At 47.6% G+C, this 25,165-nt stretch overlaps 1 pseudogene; it reads right to left on the reverse strand.

Annotated features, from left to right (window-relative positions):
• Window positions 1-5,656: 5,656 nt before the first annotated feature.
• LOC144127749 (uncharacterized) lies at window positions 5,657-15,477 on the reverse strand (annotated as a pseudogene).
• Window positions 15,478-25,165: the final 9,688 nt, after the last annotated feature.

The following is a 25,165-nucleotide window of genomic DNA, read 5'->3' on the forward strand; positions in this document are numbered from 1 at the left end:
TGGCCTCCAAACCTTGCAGGTACAACATGAACAACAAAGGGGACAGAGGACATCCTTGTCTAAGCCCTTGCAGTCTATCCTTTATAATTTGCATCACCACCCTGTAAACCACAGATGTCACTGTTATGGGGCGATAGTTACTTACGTCTGCTTTGTCCCCCTTTCCCTTATATATCATGTTCATTCTACTTAATCGCCATTCATCGGGAACTTTCTCATCCACTATCATTTTATTCACTACCTGTATTAATGTTTGCTTGGATTTTGGTCCTAACTTCTTTATCAACATAATCGGGATACCATCTGGTCCTGTTGATGTGCCACTAGGAACCTTCTTCTCTGCCATTTCCCACTCTCCTTGCTCAAGTGAAGGTATTGCTGTAACCGGTCTATCCTCCTTCGATAAATTATGTACCACGTGCTTTGGTGAAAATTTTTCCGTCATACTTGTTCCTATGTGTTTTATTGCTTCATCCCCTTCTAGTCGAATACCCTCCTCTGTAACAATAAACCTTTGTTCTAGCCTAGTTTTATTACTCATTGCTTTTAGATGTTTCCAGAATTTTTGGGCTGCTTTTCTATCCTTTTTATTTACTTTTGACATCCATTGGGCACCCTTTCTTCTAATTTTCTCATTAATCAAATAGGATGCGTCCCTTCTACACTTTGTGAAGGTATCCCATTTTCTGTCTACTTCGGGTTTTGGTTCCCCCCTCTTCTTGGAATATCTGTGTTCCCTGGATGCTTCCTTGCGCTTTTCTATTGCCCTCTTGACCTCCTCATCCCACCAACTCTTGGGTTTGCATCTTTTCCCTTTTAGCTTTACTCGCACCTTAGCTAGCTCTAGCTCCAGTAATCGAGTTAATTTGGTATAAGTCCATTCTGTTTCACTATCCTCAAAAATTACTTTCTCAATTTGTTTGGCTACTGCTTCCAACTGCTTTTCTGAGTAAAAATTCCCCTCTGATGGTTCATCTCGCTTCAGTCCTACATTGGTTTCTCTTCTGAATTTCAACTTGATACGCTTGTGGTCACTACCTAGACTTCTGGAACCATGTTCATCTATGCTCATTACCCCTAATCTGTTATACATCCTCTGTGACATTAGTGCATAATCTATCGTCGAGTGCAGACTCCCTGCCTCTCATGTTATGAGCCCTTCACACTTCTCGTTACTGTTGCATACAACTAAATCATGCCTGTAACACATAACCTGCAGCATGCTTCCTGTCGAATCTGTGTACCCATCCAGGTGTTCTATATTTGCGTTCATGTCGCCTAATATAATTATCTCGCCCTGTCCTCCTAGCTCACCAATGTCGCTTGCAATACAATCTGACATTTTCCTGTTTTCTTCTTTGGCATTAGCTCCTGTCCACAGGTATACAAAGCCGAGGATTGTTTGCTCCCCTGCACGTTGGTATCCGAATTTTTCGAAATAATAGGCGAAAGGTTAGCTAACGCTCTTCATTTGATTTCACATTCGCGATTCATTCGCTTAAATTTTTTCCAGATTGTTGCAGTTACTTTTGGTTCCTTATTTCAAAGGTTCCTTGCTTAAAACTGAGCGCGGACAACAACTGCAGGCATTTTGTTCGACGACCGCCGAGCCAGAACCACCTAGACTAGGAGAAGGCCTCGGCACTCCCCCGTGACGTCACCACACTAAGCCCGTCCGCCTCCGCTTGAGGCGCCATCGAAAAAAATAAAAAAGCGCAATACTGCAGCATGTTCTAGGGTATACGTCCGGAATATGTTTGCATCCAGTATAAATTGTGCACTGGCGTGATTAAAGGAACAAAGACAAGTTCTTTCCACGTCAACTTCGGCATTTGGAGCAAAGCTGATTTGAGACTAGAAAGACGATGCGCCGGAGAAACGTCTTTCTTTTTTCAGTCTGTCACAGACAGCTATACAATTCATATCGAAAATTTTATTTGGCATTGGTTTCCACTATCACAGAATGACATTCGAACACACAACAGTCACAAAAAAAACATGACACACATCAATCTCACTAGTTTATTATGAAAAATCTGCTGAACTTCACAATGCTGGATAAACATTTCATAGAAATCAAGACAACATAAACATAACACACAGTTCATATATTGTATGTATTGTAGCATAAACATTCGCGAAAAAAGCACACATCATTTTCACTTCAGGGTAATCAACTTTCTCTTTTTCACATTATTCTTTTCTGTGTTCATCTTGTCGTTCTTGAAGGCTGCGTAATTCTTCAGCAGGGTGTTTACTGCTGGATTAAGGATGTTCTTTAACATTGACTCTTGACTGTGACCAGTTGCACAAGTGTCAAAGTCTTCACTGTCACAGAGCAAATACTTCATCACACTTAGAAGTGCAGCTCTCTGATTACTCTCTGCATGAAACATATTCTCATATTCCTTGCCTGTAATATGTTCTAGCACAATCTTGGTGCACAGTACCACATGAACGACACATGGCTGTGGAAATTTCAAGCCACCTCTGCTCATATTATCAATAAGCACATGCTCACTGCGTTCAAGGTCTCTCTCAGTAATTGTGAATAAATCACAGCAGTCATTGCAAGAATAACACCATCTGCCGGGCTAGTTGGTTGCGATCCATATGTATCAGCAGCGCGAACACAAAAAGGAAGAAGAAGAAGAAGAAGATAGTACAGAGCGCTGAACTTCCAACTTTTATTTGAACGAAAACTGAACCCGCACTTATATACACACACCAAGAAAGGCCTACCAGAGGGAGTGGTCAAGCCACGCGAACAAACTGGGACCCACACGATTTACAGGGCATCAAAAGATAACAGGAATCACACTATACAATGAGATCAAAGATATGGAGCTTGAATGACATGTGTATACAAAATGGAAAAACAGGGTTGAGCATGCGCGAATGACAAAACAGAGTTGAGGGCGCGATTTTGCTAAAAAACCAAAACATGAGACAGCGAGAATACGAAAAAAAATAGCGAAACGAAGGATGAGCGCCAAAAATTAACACGGCTAGAACGAAAAAGCGACATGTGAAGTGTGCCTCTAAAAACCGGGTAAAATCAGACAAAACCAGACAGGAAGGTGATTTCTTTTTGAGATAATGAAATAGAAGGGGTGCTAACGCAACCTTCCTTAAGCCCTGAGATGTGGGCTGCTTCAATGATTTCGCGCGTTATTTGGTTTTTATGTTTTTTCAAGACAGTTGCCTTCTCAAAGTTAGGAATGCATTTCTTTTTGCTGTCACATACCCGGCAATGTGCGGGCAAGTTCCTCAATGGCGCCCCAGTTAAGTCGTTCTTGTGTTCCATTAACCTTTCATTTAAACATCTTCCTGTTTGACCTATGTAAGCCTTACCGCAGGTTAAAGGGATGGAATACACGGCGCCCTCCACACAAGGCACAAAAGGGTCTCGGTGCCGGGTTGTACAGCTACTGTTCTTTTTCTTTTTGTTCACTTTGTTGCACAGGCTGGACAAGCGCAGTGGGGCTGAAAAGAACGTCTATACCTGCTTTTTTACCAATTTTCTTAAGATTATGAGATATTTGGTGCAGATACGGCAAAACGGCAACCCTATTGTTCCGCTGCCGCGTGTCATCCGGGGCTTCCCTATCATGCTTCATACCTATCAGGACTTTTTTTGCTATTGACGACAGGAGAGATTGCGGGTACCCTGATTGTGTCAGCCTCAACACCTGATTCGAAAAACTGTCATGCAACTTGTGTTCACAAGATTTTGTGAATGTTTTATAAAAGTTGACTTCACGATGTTCCTTTTTAGAAGTTTTGAGTGGGCTGAGTCGTAAGGCAGGATGGGCTTAGTGGCTCTTGGTTCAAATAACCAGCAGACGTGGTTCTCTCCGAAAAAAAACCTTTAACTCTAGAAACCGCATTGCGTTTTGTTCTGGGAATTCATGGGTAACTTCAAGAGGTAATAAAGTATTAGAAAAAACGTGGAGGACTTGAGTTGCTTCTGTTTTAAATGCTTCAGTGTCGCAATCTAAGAGAACCAGGAAGTCATCAACGTACCGTAAAATTTTGAGAACGCTTGAAGACTTGAGCTTGTCCTTCAAGGATCTGTCATGCATAGCCAGGAAAAGGTCGCTCAAAATGGGGGCAATGCAAGAGCCTATACAAATGCCTTGCTTTTGTATGAATCTGGAGCCGTTCCACTCAGTTACTGTAGATTTTAGGTAAGTGCATAGCAGCTCAATGAAGCCGTCCGCAGATACGCCACACTCATTTTGGAAGGCCACCACACTGTGTCTATCGATGGCGTCACGAACACATTCTATGAGGGCATCCTGAGGGGTGGAATAAAACAGATCCTTTACATCAATGGAGAAGCCACTGAACGACACTGTTCTGTTCTCATGCAGGAATCTGAATGGAGAATCTGCCCTGTAAATCGTGTGGGTCCCAGTTTGTTCGCGTAGCTTGACCACTCCCTCTGGTGGGCCTTTCTTGGTGTGTGTATATAAGTGCGGGTTCAGTTTTCGTTCAAATAAAAGTTGGAAGTTTAGCGCTCTGTACTATCTTCTCCTTCTTCTTCCTTTTTGTGTTCGCGCTGCTGATACATATGGATCGCAACCAACTAGCCCGGGAGATGGTGTTATTCAAGTGCATTTCTTGTTCTACGGGCCCTTTCCTTTCTCCCCAAACTGATCCCTGCTACGTAGTATACGTCGCCGCGGCATCCACCTGCCAGGCAAGAAGTCTCGGCTTCTGCATCCGGCGCAAGGTGCTCCCTCCTGATCTTCTGAAGCTCTTCGGCGGCATCCAGCCTACTGTCGGCCATGCTACACGCCTGTGCAAAATCTTGCGTTCAGAATGGCAGCACCTGGCGAGCCTCCATAGAGAACATCTGCGGTTAATGGCGTTCGCATCGTCGCCAGCGCCAGCAGCAGCAAGAAAATGGCGTGAGGTTGTGACTCAAGCCAGCCGAACGACAGAGTGCCTCTGGCAGCAGGTACTCACGGGCCTGCGTGCTCTCGTGCCTCCAAAGAAGAAAAGTACCGGAAATCCCATCCATCTCGTGGGAGGTGTCAGGAGCACCCCAGAGGAGGTCCAGCGTTTTCTAGGTCACGGCCCCAAGTTCGCTGTGGAACCGAGGAGGACAGCGCCGGAATTGTTGACCATGGTCAGGCAAATTTATCTCCTAGCCCCAGCGGCGGAAGCGGTTCGATGTATTGCGGAATGAGTGGATCTGGTCACGCGTTGTAGCGCTGAAAGACACAGGTTCCCAATCATGAAGGCTGTGTCATATTTAACAAAGAAAAATTTGTCATTGTTAACCGCCGACAAAGAGGGAGGGTTTGCCGTCCTTCCAAAAACGAGTGTTTATGTCAAAGGCAACGGAAGCAGTTCAAGCAGTTCAATTTTGAAAAATGCGGAACATCCGTATCAAAACTAAGAAGTAATGCAAAGAAGCTATGCCAACGATTGAATTTAGAAAGCCTTTCACGTGCAATACAAGGAAAGAAGACTGGCTGTCTGGAAATGTTTTTTACCGGCAAGACGCACAAGACTGGATGCCCATTGCGTGCGATTGTGTCTGAAAAGATGACCTGGCAAAAAGAAGTCGCCAAGTTTCTGCAAAGTAACCTCAAGCGACTTCCAGTCAATGACCACTTTCTTGCAAAAAATACCGAAGGAGTCGTTAGATTCCTGCATGAGAACAGAGCAGTGTCGTTCAATGGCTTCTCCATTGATGTAAAGGATCTGTTTTATTCCATCCGTCAGGATGCCCTCATAGAATGTGTTCGTGACGCCATCGATAGACACGGTGTGGTGGCCTTCCAAAATGAGTGTGGCGTATCTGCGGACGGCTTCATTGAACTGCTATGCACTTACCTAAAATCTACAGTAACTGAGTGGAACGGCTCCAGATTCATACAAAAGCAAGGCATTTGTATAGGCTCTTGCATTGCCCCCATTTTGAGCGACCTTTTCCTGGCTATGCATGACAGATCCTTGAAGGACAAGCTCGAGTCTTCAAGCGTTCTCAAAATTTTCGGGTACGTTGATGACTTCCTGGTTCTCTTAGATTGCGACACTGAAGCATTTAAAACAGAAGCAACTCAAGTCCTCCACGTTTTTTCTAATACTTTATTACCTCTTGAAGTTACCCATGAATTCCCAGAACAAAACGCAATGCGGTTTCTAGAGTTAAAGGCTTTTTCGGAGAGAACCACGTCTGCTGGTTATTTGAACCAAGAGCCAATAAGCCCATCCTGCCTTACGACTCAGCCCACTCAAAAGTTGTAAAAAGGAACATCGTGAAGTCAACTTTTATAAAAGCACTCACAAAATCTTGTTAACACAAGTTGCATGACAGTTTTTCGAATCAGGTGTTGAGGCTGACGCAATCAGGGTACCCGCAATCTCTCCTGACGTCAATAGCAAAAAAGTCCTGATAGGTATGAAGCATGATAGGGAAGCCCCGGATGACACGCGACAGCGGAACAATAGGGTTGCCGTTTTGCCGTATCTGCACCAAATATCTCATAATCTTAAGAAAATTGGTAAAAAAGCAGGTATAGACGTTCTTTTCAGCCCAACTGCGCTTGTCCAGCCTGTGCAACAAAGTGAACAAAAAGAAAAAGAACAGTGGCTGTACAAACCGGCACCGAGACCCTTTTGTGCCTTGTGTGGAGGGCGCCGTGTATTTCATCCCTTTAACCTGCGGTAAGGCTTACATAGGCCAAACAGGAAGATGTTTAAATGAAAGGTTAATTGAACACAAGAACGACTTAACTGGGGCGCCATTGAGGAACTTGCCCGCACATTGCCGGGTATGTGACAGCAAAAAGAAATGCATTCCTAACTTTGAGAAGGCAACTGTCTTGAAAAAACATAAAAACCAAATAACGCGCGAAATCATTGAAGCAGCCCACATCTCAGGGCTTAAGGAAGGTTGCGTTAGCACCCCTTCTATTTCATTATCTCAAAAAGAAATCACCTTCCTGTCTGGTTTTATCTGATTTTACCCGGTTTTTAGAGGCACACTTCACATGTCGCTTTTTCGTTCTAGCCGTGTTAATTTTTGGCGCTCATCCTTCGTTTCGCTATTTTTTTTTTCGTATTCTCGCTGTCTCATGTTTTGGTTTTTTAGCAAAATCGCGCCCTCAACTCTGTTTTGTCATTCGCGCATGCTCAACCCTGTTTTTTCATTTTGTTTACACATGTCATTCATGCTCCATACCTTTGATCTCATTGTATAGTGTGATTCCTGTTATCTTTTGATGCCCTGTAAATCGTGTGGGTCCCAGTTTGTTCGCGTGGCTTGACCACTCCCTCTGGTGGGCCTTTTTTGGTGTGTGTATATAAGTGCGGGCTCAGTTTTCGTTCAAATAGAAGTTGGAAGTTCTGCGCTCTGTACTATCTTCTTCTTCTTCCTTTTTGTGTTCGCGCTGCTGATACATATGAGTCATTGCAAGGCTGGTGCTTCAAAGCAGCATAGGCACAGTAGCCAGCGATGTACACCAATGCCGGCATGTCTTCCCGGGGCTTCTTTAGGTCACAGCTTCTTAGCTTTATGTTATATTTCTCAAACAGGATTTCAGCACACGGCTCTTTGCAAGTGTCAGTGGATGCTGGCATATCTGACAAGATCAGTGTGTTCTGGAGGCGGATCTTTGCCTCAGCATCAAATACCTGTGTGATCGACACATTGTAATAGGACCCACAGAGCTTACGGTACTTTCCAAACCGAGCTCCCAGGGGGTCGGTTTGAAATTTTTCATGGAGAACGTATGTACAACCGTGCTCCTCCAAACGATATCTTGACACTTCGATCAAGGCGTATGAGGAAAGCCGGAGAGCTGAGTGGGTCTCCTTTGTCAACGCCCCTGTATGCAGGCACCTACTTTTCCAGTCGTCGAGCCAGGTAACAAATGTGTCGAGGAACTGCAGCTGCTCGCCATTGATTTCTCGTGCTGGCTCTTGCCACACATCTCTCACTCTGTGTCCCTTATGGAGAGTCTTGACATTGACGATGCTCCACCATCGCACAATTAGGTCAATGAAATCTGCAGTACCATCTGCAAGCGTCAGATGCAGTGTTTCGCCTCTTATCCTCAAAGCAGGTGAAACAAAAGAGTTAAAAATTCGCAGAGCAAGTTTCACGTTCTGCCTCTCAATATTTGTAGGATTTAATGCTTTATACGTTAGCTCAAAAGCCACTTTCGCAGTATTAGTTTGTTCAGCCTCATGCAGCTGTCTACCTTGGCAGTGCTTTTTACCAATGTGTGTTATTCGGTCTTGTATTGTAACCAGTTCTGTCAAAATAAAAAGAAAGAAAGAAAGAAAAGAAAGAATGTGAATGAAGCACCCTCCATTTTCTTACTTTGTGGTTTCACAGGGAAAAGGTGGGTAATATAGACATTTGTCAGGATTTTTTTGGTTTAGCCAATTGTTTCTGATACATTTCAAGGAAGCTGCCATTTCGAAAACAAGGGAGCCTCTACAAGGGAAGAACAATGGCAAGATGGCGCCCGCAAACGCAGCTGCCGGTGACGTCAGACGCGACGCAGCAACGCCTGCGGCGCAACAAGAACATCTGGCGAAAGAGCAACGACGACGTACGCAAGCGCTGCCACCACTCCCGCGGGAGGAAGTCAAAATCATAATGAGACCACGTGGTGGACTCAAGGTGGGAGATAAATACCCGTATCAGGTCGCACAGACCATTTACGGGGCAAGCGGCGGGAAGATCAGTAGAGGAAGCCTTCTAACCAGGCTGAGACCGGGATCCAATATCATTATGGCCAGCGCAGCGGAAGAAGAAACAGCAGACAACATTAGGAAAACCAATCAGCTGACCTTCGAGGGCACAAGCTACGACGTCCAAACGTACGTAGCAATGCCGGAGGAAGTCAAAAGAGCAGTAATTCACGGCATACCATTAGGCCTTACGCCGAAAGAACTGGAAGAAAACCTCCGAGTCCAGACCAAGGGGGTGAAAATCCTGGCCGCAAGAGCTCTGGGGAGAAGCCGAAAAGCTCTCATCACCTTCGACGGACCCTTTATACCAAAATGGGTGATACTCGACACAGTGGAGCATAAGACATATCCGTATAGACCAACCAGGCAGTGTTGTTTCGTCTGCGGCCAGCAGGGGCATCGCTCCGACGTCTGCCCCACGCCGGAAGCAAGAACCTGCAGGCAATGTGGAACCAAGAACCCGGCAACGGAATACGAATGCCAGATCAAGTGCATGATGTGCGGGGAAGCCCACATCACAGGCAGCAGCGACTGCAAGAAACGACTGAAAACTAAAGAGGAGCTGAGAGGACGGCAACACATCAGCTACGGAAGAACCATGGGACAGTCGAGAAGGAGCAGGAGCCGCACCCGAAGACCAAGATGGTTCAGCTCGGAAAGAGAAGACCACAACGGCAGCAACTTCGATGAAAGATCCAGAAGCAGAAGCAGAAGCAAGGGCCCCCAGGAAGGAACCAAAGGCAAACCCAGAGGAGAGAAGAGAGACGACTCGTATCCACCTCTAGGGAAACAACAGGAAAAACAAGACGCGGCACCGCAGCAAAAGAAAACCAACGAAACCAAGGTGAGCTGGGAAGCGGGTCCTCCCAAATCACTGTCTCCGCAGGAAAGAAAAGACAGGGAACTGGAAATGATTATCAAACAGCTACTAGGAGAAATAGAAGAGCTCAGAAGGGAGGTGAGAAGGTTAAAAGAAAGCAGCCCCCAAAAATCACCCCCAGCCCCAGAATATAGGCTCCAGCAACCTAAAGAACCCAATTTAACAGAACAGCTAAAACCACTAATTCAGGCTATGCAGCAATTTAAGCAGATACAAGAACAGCAGAGTAAACAGATAGAACAACAGAGTAAACAAATAGAGCAACTAATGCTAAAACAGGCAGCCCACGATCAGGACATACAGTACATCCAAAGCTACATAAAAACTCAGAACACACAAAAGATAACGAGTGAAGCCCGAGACAGGCTATACAACGAAAGAAGATTCAACACCGAAAACTCAAGCAGCACCTCTAACGAACTATCGTGGCTGGACAAAACCAATTAAACGTTTGGCAGTGGAACTGCAGAGGATTTAAGAGGAAACAAGGACTCCTACAGCAATTCATTTACACACAAAGAACGCCACCGGACTTCCTCCTACTGCAGGAATCAAAAGGAGCCACACCACCATCACTAAAGGGTTTCACATGCCAAGAAAACGGCAGGATAGCAACCCTCATCAACAAAAGGCTAAATACGATAGATCATGGAGAGATTCCGGACACAAAAATCGAACACACAATAACAGAAGCCATACCGAAACGTAAGCTGAAAGCAAAAAAGCATCTTCATTGTCAACCTATACAGCCCCCTAAGACAGAAGGACGGAGATTTCAACAAACTCTTTAAAGAAATAAGCAAGAAAGCTAAGGACAACATCCTCGTTATAGCCGGAGATTTCAATGCGAGAGACCCAAAATGGGGGTACCATAATGGGGAAAAGAAGGGCGCAAGAGTAAACGAAGCGGCGGAACTCACAGGATGCACCCTCCTCACAGATGAAAATCAACCCACCCGCATTGGCAATAGCGTCAGCGTAGGTACATGCCCAGACCTAACCTTCGTAAAAGGAGCACAGGCAGAGTGGACAAATCTATTAGAGAACCTAGGAAGCGACCACTACATAATCAGAACCACGAAAGAGACTAAATACGTCAAAAGAAAAATAGGTGCGGCCAAAATTACGGATTGGGATAACTTCCGCAGGAAATGTAAACAGATAAAAGGGGAGATCTCCTCAATCGAGCAGTGGACCCAGCAGCTAAATCAAGCACAAGAGCTGTATACAAAGGAAATAGATAGAACTGAGACTACACCAGAGCTGGACTCGAGACTAATCAGGATGTGGGAGGCAAGACGAGGCCTCGTGAAAAGATGGAAAAAGCAAAAGTGGAACAGAAAGTTAAAGAAAAGAATCGCCGAAATTACGGCAACGGCGGAGGAATACGCGATGCAGTTAGCAAGGCAAAACTGCGAACAGTTCAGCAACTCACTTAACGGCACGCTGAGCACGACTAAAACATGGAGGATTTTAAAGAGTCTAATGGATCCTACCAAAACAAAGACGGAATGGAACAAGGCCATCCACCGCCTTGTCCACCAGCCTGAAGGAACCGATGAGGAGCTACTTAAAGCAGTCAGCATCAAATGCTACGGCCAGGACAAACCCACGGCCTATCAAGAAAACTACAAAGGCAGAGAAAACCCGGAGCAAGACAAACCGATCTCCAGAGATGAGGTCTATGCTGCAATTAGGTCCATCAAAAGAAACACAGCAGCTGGAGAAGACAAAATTAGGAATTCCCTAATCCGCAACCTGGGTGACGAGGCAGTCGAAGAGCTCACTACCTATCTAAACAAACAATGGGAGGCAGGACTGGTGCCCAAGGAATGGAAGCACTCTATGGTTATAATGATCCCCAACCCGGAAAGAAACTACACATAGAAAACCTGAGGCCCATTTCACTCACATCTTGCCTCGGCAAGCTCTATGAAAGAATTGTAACCAAAAGAATTCAAAACTACCTAGAGGACAATGAGTTGTATCCCCATAGCATGTTTGGGTTCAGGGCAAACCTGTCAACGCAAGACATCCTGCTACAACTCAAACATGAGGTAATTGCCAATTCCCCGCAGCAAGGAGAAAACATAATTATGGCAATTGACATCAAAGGGGCCTTCGACAACGTTAGCCACGCGGCTATAATGGAAGGCATCAACAATACCAACTGCGGAAGGAGAATCCACGACTATGTAAAATCTTTCCTGGCAGAAAGAACGGCCACAGTAGGATTAGGAGATATAAGAAGCGGTACCATAGACACACCAAACAAAGGCACATCGCAGGGATCGGTTATATCGCCAATCCTTTTTAATCTAAGCATGATCGGTCGGGCAAGGAAACTTGAAAACATCCCGGGCATAGGACACGCCATATATGCGGACGATATAACTATATGGTCGAACCAGGGATCACTGGGGCAGAAGGAACAGCAACTGCAAGAGGCAGCAACCTGCATCGAGCAATACACCAAAACGAGGGGTTTAACCTGTTCAACCGAAAAATCGGAAATCCTTAGGATAGGAAAGAAACCAATGGATACAAGACTAGAAATAAAGCTCGGGGACAACACCATCCCGGAAAAGGAGACTATTCGAATTTTAGGCATGTGGCTACAGAGCAACGGCAAATGCAACCACACGATAAATCTCCTTAAAAAATCAACGGAACAAGTTTGCCGCATGATAACCAGAGTATCATCCAGAAGATACGGCATGAAGGAGTGCGACACGCTGAAACTAGTGAACAGCCTAGTCATCAGCAGAATAATCTGCTCACTACCATGCCACAACATGCTCAAAAGCGAGGAAAATCAGACGGAGGTTCTAATCGAAGCAGCCTACAAAACAGCTCTGCACTTACCAAGAAACACGTCAAACGACAAGCTGGCAGAACTGGGGCTGCACAACACTTTTGATGAGCTTAGTAAGGCACAATTCATGTCGCAAATACAAAGGCTAAGGAACTCGACAACAGGAAGGGCCCTCTTAAGAAGGCTGAACTATAAAGAAGCCTTGGACATCGAGGACAGGTCGGAAAATATCCCAGATGAAATACGTCGAACCTTCCATGTTAGTCCCATACCCAGGAATATGGATCCAAACCTCCACGAAGCAAGAAGACAGGCAAGGGCTAAATATGTAGAAACGAAGATAGCCACACAAGATCGAGTAGTGTACACTGACGCCACACTGTATCCCTGGAATCGCAGCCAAAGCATCAAGAAAACAGTTTCGGTTGTAACAACGAAGGAAGGTGACCTCATCAGCGGTGCATCCACGAGAGATGGAACGATAGCTGAGGCAGAGGAGATAGCCGTAGCCCTAGCGGCAGCCGAGGGCTATCGCACCAACAAATCTCTCACAATCTTAACTGACTCCCAGGAAGCGTGCAGACGCTACATGGCAGGAAGAATCAATAAAAAAGCACTAAAGATACTCTTGAAAACGAAGCGAACCAATGAAAATATCCAACATAGGATCTACTGGGTACCAGGACACGCAGGAATCAAAGGCAGTCTGAAGGCAGACAAGCTAGCTCGCGAGCTCACTACCCGAGCTGGTGCGTCAAATGCCTCGGACGGCCCGGGGATGACGGTGGAGCTCACGTACGCAGCTATCCTCAATCTCATTAAAGACAGAAGGCGCAAATACCCCCAGCCACACCCTCAGCTAACACAATACGAGGCGACATGCTGGAGAAGACTCCAAACAGGGACCTTCTACAACCTTCATGTCCTACATAAGATGTATCCAGAGCAGTATAGGGATACATGTCCGTGGTGCGGGGCAACCCCCACGTTATATCATATCACATGGGAATGTACACACAATGTAGCGTTCAGAAATAATAAAGACCCAAATGCGGAGCAGTGGGAGGACCGGCTAACCAGCAGCCAGCTTAAGGTCCAAAGGGACCTAGTGAGCCACGCATGCCGGATGGCCAGGGACAGTGGTGCCTTAGACTAGGGGCGCCAACCACGCTCAGCCTGGAAGACATCGGCAGTCTCCGGGCACGCAACCAAACCTCTCAATTGGAACAATAAAGTTTACTCTCTCTCTCTCTGATACATTTCAGTAAATGCACAGAGTACAATATGAAAGAGTGGCTGCTGCGGATTAGCTGGATGGGGGTAAACAATTTCGAGCTTCTGGGCTTCACTGAACAAAGCCATTACATTCCGGTTAATGGAATTATTGTCTGTGATGACTGCAACAATATGAAGGTTCGCTTCTTCAAGTCTCAAGACTACTTTTTTACAGTTTCATGCAGTTCCTCCACAGTAATTTTTGACACTGGAAGGATGTGTGCAACATCGTTGAACGGTGACAGGAGAGACTGCACCATAAATACATGCGCTGTCTTAGCAAGTTCAGAACAGTTCGCAGCAGCACCTGTTATGCTGCCACCCTTGTATTCAAAGAACTGCTGTAAGTGTATTTCATCTACCAAATAATGTTGCGTTTCTTTCATGAGCTTTCAGCAGACTTGCCCTCCTTTTCATATATCTTAGGAAGCCCTCTTCATTTTGCTCCTTTAAAGGACTAACATCAAGTGCACCACAGACACGCCTGATTGTAGCAGTATGAGGCAACACCAACTTTCCACTGCTCCTCAAAAACTTGTAGCCATGCGGTGAAATATTGCACAAAATGCTACACAAGACCAAAAGTTCCGCAGAGTAGCGAACAGCATTATTCCTCTTCATGAGGAGGTGACACTGCTCTTTGAGGAACGTCACAGCGCCCACCTTTTCGTCCTCCAGAAAGTCCCCACTTGAAATATCGTCAAGAAGTGAGATGACCAATTTTAGTGCAGCCTTTCCTTTGTCCACTTGTTGTGGTCCTCCTTTAGTGCAGTGGTCCTCGACATTATCCAAGAGCTGAACAAGCACGCGGAAATCGTGGATGTAATCCGGTATCTCAAAACACTTGTCAGATGTAAGACGAGCGCCTCTACAAAACACACGCACAGACATATCCGACGACACAGTCACAATGACACAAAAATCTCGGGAGCATCTGTTGTCACTTTGACGTACGTGAGCAAAGATCATGCAGCTGTCGCAAGGTACCGCTGTCCAAAACCTTCTCTCTCCCAGCTTGTGCAGGCGTGAATTGATGTCTTGGAGGCTGTTAACTTGGTTCTCTCGTTCCTCGTTCTCGTGCGCTAAAGCTGACTGATTTAAGGCCCTTTGAAGCTGTTCGCTCTCCACACGTGTTCGCTTGACATCAGGGTCTTCTCTCGACTGGCGAGAATCCGAAATATACTGCGAGCAGTCGGGAAAGGTCGTTGGAATGGCATCAGGCGTAAGCCGGGTCTGCTGCATTTGAACCTCGATGGTCTGTCCGTCGCAATCCGTGTATTTCGATGTTGTACGTAGGTGCTCGGGCTTGAAATGCCGTTCACAAACCTCGAAACAACCAGCGCCATCATATTATGAACACACTTTGACGCCTGCAAAATTGTGGCATACGCTTACAAATCTAAGCGCGAGATCTGTGAAAAGCGCATTTTACTGACCCATGAGCCGTTCAACGAATGAGTATACACACGCCATCGCAAACGCGTGCGAGCCCACGTGGATTACACGTGTAAATAAATGGTCACTTGAAAACGTATTTATATAAAAATGGAATATCGCAGTTTGCACTAATACACTTTCATTGTACATTGTTCATATAAATCATCACTGCACGAATTGAAAAGCGAGACAACACTTACCAGTGGATCTTTCAGTTTTCCAACGTCGACATCGTCCCGTCGCACTGCCCGCTGCCATTTTTTCCTTCGCACGGGATCACTTGGGAACCCAAACAGCCTGGCCTTTGGCCCTTTGTCGTAGTTTCCTCTGGCACACAGCATCGTCTCATGACATCGAACAGACCGCACGTGTACACAGAGGAATAAATGCAAAAAACCGAACCACGTGCAGCGACGTTCACCTGCGGCATCTCGACAGCGCACGCTATGCGCGTCTCGTGCGTCGCGTAGCACCTAGCGCCTCTGGTGCTCAAGAGCGACACCACGCGCAGTGGAACGGCTAGGGCAGAGTGTGGTGACGTAAGAGGATAGGTGCGGGCGAGTGCGGAGGCCTTCTCCTAGTCTAGGTGGTTCTGGCCGAGCACGCTTGTTGCTACGTTGCCGCCGAGTCATTCAGTTTTTTGCGGGCGGAAGTCAGCCTAAAGAAAGTTTTATTTGGAAGCCCTTTTCGTCGTCTTCCTTCTAGCTGGAGTGCCACCGCCATTACGTGACAGCATGCAGAATTCGTCATCCTCTACTTAGCATTCATAGATTCCTGGGAGTGGGTGGCTACGTATCTGCTTCTAGGTCTGTGTTTTCGCTTTTCGCTGTCTTCTCGCGTGTGGTGTGGGTCGGACAGTGCCCTCCGTGAGACCGAATGCTGACGACGCCCGTGCGGAGAAATTCCCGGCAAGGTGGGCGCATTCTCAAGTGAGAAAACCCAACCGGAACCCTCAGGGGCAAACTAGGCTTAACTCGGCGCTGCCGAGCGAGGCCGCGCTACGCGTCTGCATGGATTCTGCGTTGTCGACGACAGCTACGCGGATGACCGCTGTGTTGCCACCTGACGCAGCCTCCACGTCCATGCAATCGTCAGCGCCTCTGGGCCTCCAACCTGCGCCGTCTTCCGATGCTACGACTTTGGCCTGTGACATGGACTGTTCCACCGTCTCCGTGCCCGTGGCACTCACTCAAGAAACTGTGCCCGTCGCGCCAGTTCAGTACTCCCACCAAGGGCCGTCACCAGCGTCTGAGCCTCCTCCACAGATGCCTCCCGTGAGTCAAGGCTCTCTTCCGCCTGCTGCGAACTCGTTCCGCGTTACCATCAAGCCTACATTGCGCTTTGATATGACTGCCATACCTGCCCGGAATGTTCAAGCCACAATTGACCACGCTCTTGGCTCTTCGAACTACTGCGGGTTTGTCGTCCATCGCCCATCGAACACCATCACGGTAAACTTGTCATCCTTGATGGACGCCCAGAACCTTTGCGCAGTTACGCGGATCCCCCTGGATGACAGCAAGCATGTCCCGGTGCAAATATATTTTGCATCTGGTCCTGACACACTCCGCTGTATGGTTTATCATGTCGACAGCACGAGCCCTCCCGAGGAGGTGCGCGCAAATATTCGCTGCTCAACTCACGTTGTACTGCAAGCACGGCCTATGGGTCGCCGGGGCTCATACCTGCTCATCCTGCAAGGCCCGTTGACTCTCCCGAAGTACCTTACCTACTACGGTGCGATCGTCAAACCACAGCCCTTCCGACCTCGTCGTATTTTTTGTTATCACTGCCACAAAGAAGGCCATATGCAAAATACCTGCCCTAATCCAGCAGCTGCGGCCGACATGAATAAACCAACAGTTCTTTGTGCCCTGTGCAAATCGCCGGACCATGACATTCGCTCTCCCGCTTGTCCAAAGAAGAAGCAAGCGAAGAAGTTTCACAAGTCGCCTCCAAAAATGGATGTTCCTACAAGTAATCGCTTTGCAGCTCTCGCATGTGACGACAACGACTTCCCTGAACTTCCTTTATCTCAGCCCGCTGCTCACCATACGTCTCCTCACCAGCGTACATATGCACAAGCGGCTCACCTTCCCGGATAAAATGGTACGCCAAAACGTCCAGTGCATTCATCACATGTGGATACCATAGATGAAGACACAGCTTTAGACAATGCAATCACGAAGGCTCGCCGCCGACTAGACGAACTCACCCAGCGCCGGGAACAGCGTCGTTCTCAATCCTCTCGAAGAATTTTAATAACTCGGGAGCAATCATCAGAGGAATCAACTAGGGTAAGCACTTGGCCACAATCAGGTGCCGACCACCTGTTAGCCGTGACTACCCCGACAGTGGATAAGATATTAGCGCGGATGAAGCAGGTGACATCCCTCATCGTAGAAGCTCTTCGGCCTCGTCATGGATAGCGCATCATCATCGGTGGTGGTGCAGTGGAACTGTCAAGGATTCGCTAATAAGGCCTCTGAAGTGAACATCCGCCTTCGCGACGGAAAGCTGAGGGCATGGGCGTTCCTACTGCAAGCGCATAATGCACTCCCACGCCTTTCAGGTTTCTGCGCATATCATTCACCCTCTATCCCTGATCGCCGTTGCACCGCCTCCTCCCTCAGCCCAGGTAAATCTGCAATTTATATTCACAGTTCAGTTCCGCACACATCGCTCGACCTTTCACGGTGGTGCAACACACGTCAAGAGGTTGTCGCCCTTCTCGCAAAACCTGCACGCACACCCCTTGTCCTAGTTTCTTTTATAGTCGTCCTGGCTCCGCATCTCCCAATCTGGGATGGGTTCGTTTTCTACGTTCTACCAACTCGAATATCCCTATTCTAGTTGGTGGTGACTTCAACGGCGCACACACTTCGTGGGGTTACCCATCGGATTCCTCAAGGGGTGCACACATCCAAGGGAGCTTTTCGGATCATTGCTTTAAACTTTTAAACCATCAGAATACTTCTACCCGCCCACGAGGTGGCCCGTATTCACCTGATTTGACTTGGTGGTTAGGCCCCGGTAACCCTCATTGGGCTGTTGATTCTGATACTTGGGGTAGCGATCACAGCCCTATTTTTATCTCCCTCATGCCTACGCGTCTACGGAAAATATGCCGCACTGTACGAATAACGTCATGGGACTCTGTACGCGCTCTGCTGTTCTCGCTACCCACACTATTACCACTACTGTAAGTGAAGACGACCCAAACCCGGACATACATTTCTTGAATCTGTGGGCTCTTCGTCGCCAGGCGGATATTTACGCTACTCGTCACCCCGATGACCCATCGGCTCTTCCTACTCTTCACCGCGCAACCGCACGGGCGCGGCGCTATGCAAAGCGGCTAGGCAGGCAATGCTGGGTTGCATGGTGTGCCCGCCTGTCCTCTACGCAGGGCAATCGACATCTTTGGAGAGTGTTTCACACCATGGAGCGCCCTTCTCAGGTTGCAGATTACACAGAGAGCATTCGCCTCGCGCTAAATGTGAATGAGGACACATTTGCACAACAAGCGGCCCGTCAATTTTTTCCAAACCACGACTGCATCGCTGCGTCTCCACCTGACTTATCGGTTACAGAGCCCTCCGATGGGATTACTTCTGACCTCACCATGGCAGAGCTGCTGGCCTCCATTGAACGTTTAAAAACTACTACTACTTCCGGGCACGACGGCATACCTAACTCCTTATTCCGTAACTTGGAAGAGAGGGCTTTGCAAACCCTACTTGATACTTTTAACGAAGTGTGGCTTTCTGGCGTCATGCCGGGAGACTGGAAGCATTCTATTGTGGTTCCAATACCCAAGTCAGGTCAGCCTCCAGTATCTCTCTCGGCCCTTCGTCCAATTTCCCTTGCGCCTAGCATCTGCAAGCTTTATGAACACATTCTAGCGGCACGCTTGTCGTGGTGGCTGGAATCCTATGAATGTTACCCAGATTCCCAAATTGGTTTCCGCCCACAAATTGGAACGGAGGACGGCCTTGCTACTTTGGATGCTGACGTGCTTGACCACTCTCCGCAGAGTCACCTTGTACGAACCGTAATCGCTACAGACATAACAAAGGCATATGATAACATCCTTCACTCTGCCATTCTTGCCTCCCTTCAAACTCTTGGTCCCCTTCACCGGTTCCCCCTCTCTATTCACGCCTTTTTAGCAAATCGAACCTTCAGCGTGCGTTTCCACGGAAAGCCCTTTGGTAACTTCACTTCCAATAGAGGAGTGCCGCAGGGCTCCGTTCACGCCCCCACATTATTTAATGTGGCTTTAATTCCCTTGTTCGAGCCCTAGAGTCCATTCCTTCCATCCGCGTGCTAGCGTATGCCGATGATATAACCTTGTGGTGCTGTCATCCAGATGCGTCTATTCATCAGTCGGTCCTTCAACACGCGCTGCATGTATTGACATCTCGCCTCCCACCTCTGGGTCTCTCTCCTACTAAATCATGTTTCATTCGAATTGGAAATGAAGCGTGCTTACGCAAAGCTCCCCCTTTAAATTTTACGGTACATAATTCTCTGATTCCTCAGGTAGAAACTGTTCGTATTCTTGGTCTTCTCCTCCATACATCTGGGACTGGCACCCAGTGGCTGGCAGCCACCCGTAAATGCGCTCACGCTACTCTAGGTTTGATTCGTCGCATAGCTATGCGCTCTGGTGGCGCACGTGCTCATACGGCCCGCCAGCTTGTGCGCTCTATCCTTCAGCCACAGCTACATATCAGGCACAATTTCAACGTCTCGCCCGCAGACAGTGGGACTCCCTTGAAGCTATCAATCGTGAGGCTATGCGCGTCATAACATATCTGCCTCGTTTAACACCCATACCTGTGCTACAGGAGTTCGCACAACTTAATACACTCAGTGAAATCATCGACCAACGGGTGGCAAATAGCGCTCGAAAACAGTCTCTCAAACATCATCGTTTAAAGCCACTTGCACCGTGGTCCTATTGCCAGCTCACTGACAATCGCCCCACTGTTTCCCCGTCGGTATCAGCAGCGTATCTGCCTGAATGGTGCATATTATACACGGATGCATCACATTCTGCAGAGAGGGGAGTTACTGCTGTGTATAGTCCATCTCATCCGCATCTCGACTCTCGCGCGACGTATACTGCGGATACGTGCACTCCCCTGGCATTGCAACTTCAAGCCATTTATAATGCCATTGCTTCCCTTCCTCTCGTTCCAACATTCAATACAGTTCATATTTACACTGACTCCCGCGCCGCCCTTAAGCAGCTTAAGGCTGTTCGACGAACGTTCCAGATTTCACAATCAATTCATGTGCTCTGCGCAAAGTATCCATGTCCTGTGCGCATACACTAGATTCGCGGACATGCCCAGGATCCACATAACATTCAAGCGGATGCTATGACTCATCTTCATACATTAGACGATCCGCCACCTCCCCCTCTTCCCCCAGATCCGTTCCTATCCCATGTTTCCGATTCCGAAGTTATGCGCCAGCGAACACGCGCTCTAATTCCTCCGTGTTCGCACCCTCTCCCCTGTAGTCTTACTCGGCAGGAGGAGGTATCCGTGCGCCGGATTCGGGCAGGGGCGGCTCTGACACCATCTGTCCGTCATCGGTGGCGTGCCAAAGATCTGCCAGCACCTGACAGGTGCCCTCACTGTAGCGCTGCACCGGACATTTGTGATGTGCGGCACTTGTTATGGACGTGCCCAGCGACGGCTGCAATCAGAAAACGGCTCCTCAGGGAGGTGGGCCTGCGGTGGAACCGCGAAAGTGACTACGTGAAGTGGACTATGGACAACCGTTTCATTAGCAACCTGTGCGACTACCTCAGCGCAACGGTTCTTCACTCCTTCTTCTAACTTTCAATCCCGTGCATTCCTTCCCCCCCAAAAAAAATTCCTTGGAGCCCTTATACCCTTCCTGGCGCAGTGGTGCAGCGGTTAAGGGATGCGCCACTGCCCTGCGGTGACAGGTGCTGCCTTCGGTGGGACTTGCGCGATCCAGCTTGCTCTTGCCTTCAACCTCTCGCTGTCGATCATTAATTTAACTGCCACCTGCCCGCAGTTTGCTCACAATCCAGTGGTCAGGTTGTGATGAAGCCACAAGGTTACCTGACCTAGGTGGTCCACCTGCCTCCAAAAACTCTCGTTCTTTCCCAGCGGAGGCGACCGCACACGTGAGGCGTCGCTCTCCCGTGCCATCAAAGTTGGTTGCCGCCGCTTGTTTCCTCGTCACTCAGGACACCGCTTCCTTTTGTCAGGGCCCCTTGGTGCCTTTTCACGGGCGACGGAGAGCGCGGCGCCTGCGTGACGGCCTGTGGGCGACCGACGCGCGCCCCTGGAAACCGACGGCGGCCGACGGCCGCCACAAGCCACGTGATCAGCACGCCGTTCAACTCGGATACTGTACGGAAACTTGAAAGGAGCATAGACACTTAAGGGCACAGGGTAAGGTAAAATTAGAAAAAAATCGTTTTTTTTTTGCAGTTTTAGAAGTTCAATTCTTTCTACACATGTTCCATGATCGCACTTTCCTCAGAAAGCCATATTTACGGCTGAAAAACGCTTTTTCCGAAACCAAGTAGTGAGCGGCCACGCTCCCTTTCAGGATTAACGTCAATTTTTTCAACCACAAAGTCCACCACCCGATTTCAAAACTTGTCTAAAATCAGCTACATATAAAAAATTGTCTGGCAACTATTGTACAGCTCCTCTTTTTTAGCCAAGACAATCCTGAGACGCTTTGCACGTTTTTTCCACGTTTCTGCAACCTTCATGCAGCTGCGTCCGAGTGCTATCCCTTTCGATCAGTATTGTAAATTGTGCCGGTGTTGGTTGCTGCTGATAAGTTGAGATGCCCAGGGCAAAGAAGGCCTTCGTCAGGCGTGAATTTCACGGCAACCGCTACGCTCATCGTGAAAAAGCAAAAGGATGTCCACGACCGAATGAGATCCCGAACGCCGAACGCGCCAGCTCCTCGACATCGAAGCTTTCAAGATTTTCTCTGTGCTTCCAGGAAGAGCATGTGCTACAGAGCAGCAGCCAATATGCCTTAATGGACATGGACGGCATTTGTGCCGCAATTACACAGATTTGTGTGTGCAGAGAGTGCGGTGGAAGTGTTGAGCTCATCGAAATTGTGATAAAACGGGTAGGTGTTGCAAGCGTTTACAGTTTGAACTGTGAAGTGTGTAGTGCCGCACAACGATTTGAGACGTCGAAGAAAACTACTTCTGGCCTCTATGAAGCCAACCTCAGGTTAGTGTATGCCTTGAGGTCCATTGGTAAGGGAATGGCTGCAGGGCAATGGTCTGAATAAAACATTGACAAGTTGCGCTCCGTCCTCTCTTCCTCGTCCTTATTGTGTCGTCTTTGTATAATAATAATAATAATAATAATAATAATAATAATAATAATCGGGCAACACATATTACTGGAATACCTTTCGTATACAGTGGGACCTTTTTGGAGTTTATCGCCACATCCTCCCCACGCTTCGGGACTTGTTGCTCATATTTCCTTGACGACGTGCCGTGCGAGGTTATTCGGAATCTGCATAATGAAGGAAATGCCTCATGACATCTCGGTTTTGTCTGGCCTTCCTAAAGGGGCACTAAAGAGGAATTTGAACTCGTCTTTTTACCACGGTAACTCTATCTGCACGTTCCGGGCATTCTTAAACTTTAAATTATTATCCTGTGCCGCCGAGTGCCCTAACTTAATCGGATTAAACGTCCCGGCTCCCACCTTTTTATGAACTTAAGGCGGTAGGTAGGCGGAGCCAACCAACGCGTGGAGAGCCTTTCAGCCAGTCCAGTGGCGGCTTCGCTTCCTATTTTATTTTGTTTTTTAGGTTTCTGTGCATAAACAGTTTTAGTCACAGACAATATAGCCGCAAATTAGGCCCACGGAAACAAAAATACCCATGCACTCTTTGATTTACGTATCACTCCGCCGATGGCAGAGCGGCAAGCCGCCGCGGGACTGGCTGTCGCGTTGGTTCAAAAACCACCGCGTTGAGTTCAAAAAACGGTGAGATCCGGGACATTTAATCCGATTCAATTAGGGCAATCGGCCGCACAGGACAATAGTTCATAATTTCTAAGAATACCCGGAATGTGTAGATAGAGTTCCCGCGGTAAAAAGACGAGTTCAGATTCCTCTTTAGTGCACCTTTAAACCTTCCTTCGGCCATATGAAGAGTGTGTGCCGGATTCTGAGGTCAGAACTATGGAGACAGATTCGTCTTTTCAAGGATTGGCTCCGCTAACTATGTTTTACCCGGGACACTATCGCCGTCATGAAGCTTCAATCTCTGATGAAGCTAACCGCCCAGTCCACAGAATATTTGTGTAGACGAACTCTCGCAATTTTAACCGAGGGAAGGAAAGAAATCAAAAATGACAGTTCAGCTCTTCAGGTTCTTGGCGACATCCACATTCCAGAGGACATTACAAGCTTCTGACATGGTAGTTGCGCTAAGCACACACACGCACTCGCACGCACACACACGCACGCACGCACAAGACAGGTGTACGGAACGAGCGCAGGCCATACTGGACGCTGCTTGAACGATCGTGCACGGGAACATGGGTTATCGCTAACAAAGGGGAAGGGATCTAATTTGGCTAAGCATTGCCTGTCCTGCAGTGACTATCGACCACGGCTGAATGCGATTAGAGTTTTGGGCAAGAGTCGCGATGCAATCGCACGGGAAGTTATGGTAGCCTATTTCACAAAGAAAAGAGGAGATGCATGTATAAGTGATTCATCGGTTGTACTGTTCAATAGTGAGGTAGCCTTCCTCGATAAAACGATGTAAGTTCTGGCCTTTGGTGTGCTACTGATTGTCACATGCTGTACCCTTTCGCTGCGCATGCTCAAAGTGCATTCTTTTCCTTCAAATATGTGCTGTGTCCCTTGAATAAAATGAGTTGTAAGTTTGCGCTCGTCCCGTACCTTGTCTTGTGTGTGTGTGAGTGTTTCGCGCAACTATACCATGAAATATTGAACCAACTAGCCCGACAACACGTTCTAGTCCGACATTACAAGCTTTCTTAGGAAAGGGGCAAAGTCCAGCGTTGAGCCTGAAGTTAAAGGACATGAGCTACTGTCTTTGATTAGAAGAAATTCTTACAAAGCCGACGGTCGTCGACACAGAGGATAAGGAAAGGTGTCTTCTGGAGGGAGTCGACTGTCTGATCAGGATTGTGCCTTCTAGAGAGTCCCGTATCAGGACTCCAACAAGAAAAATCGTGCACTTCCTTAAGGACAACAATCTGCGACTCGTACAGGCGAACAAGGAAGGGGGCTTTCTCGCCATCCCGTCGGGGACGATGAACAAGAAAGATTCGGAAGCCATTCGCAAGAATTTTGAGGACAGAATTAAAGCCAGCAAAGGTAAAAAGCCGAGCCATTGCGTTATGCGAAAACGTCGATCAACAGAAGTTAGCAGTAGTATTCGGAACAGCAAAGGTAATAGCTTGCTGGTTTTCTTCACTGTCAAAGACCACAAGAACCACAAAAACAGTGTTCCATTTAGGTGAATGGTCAGTGAAAGAGGTGCCTGGCAGAACCTAGTAAGCTGGTATCTGCTCTGTTTGCCATCAAGAATAGTCGTGAAATTATTGAATTTTTGCTTGAAATAAACTCAGCAGGACACATGTTTTCTGTAGATATTGTTGACTTGTTTTATTCTATTCCACAGAACGAGTTGTTGGCGGCTGTTATGTTGTGCATAGATATGGACGGAGCGGTGCCTTTCAGAAACAGTGCCGGTATGTCTGTTGACAAGTTCTTAGCACTCCTCTATAGGTTTTATCTAAGTTCCACCACTGTTTCTTTTAAAGGTGGTGAATATGTACAAAAGAATGGAATCTGAATCGGGTCATGCTTGGCCCCTGTGCTTTGCAACATTCTTCTCGCCGGGTTCGACAAATAATTATCTGAAGCGCCTGAAGACGGCGACCGAGGGTGATACAGAAAAGCATATAGACTGATCTCACAAAGCCCACCGCTCATGCGCGAATTTACCGGAAGTAG

Source organism: Amblyomma americanum, chromosome 4 (genome assembly GCF_052857255.1).
Source record: "Amblyomma americanum isolate KBUSLIRL-KWMA chromosome 4, ASM5285725v1, whole genome shotgun sequence".
Taxonomy (NCBI): Eukaryota; Metazoa; Arthropoda; class Arachnida; order Ixodida; family Ixodidae; genus Amblyomma; species Amblyomma americanum.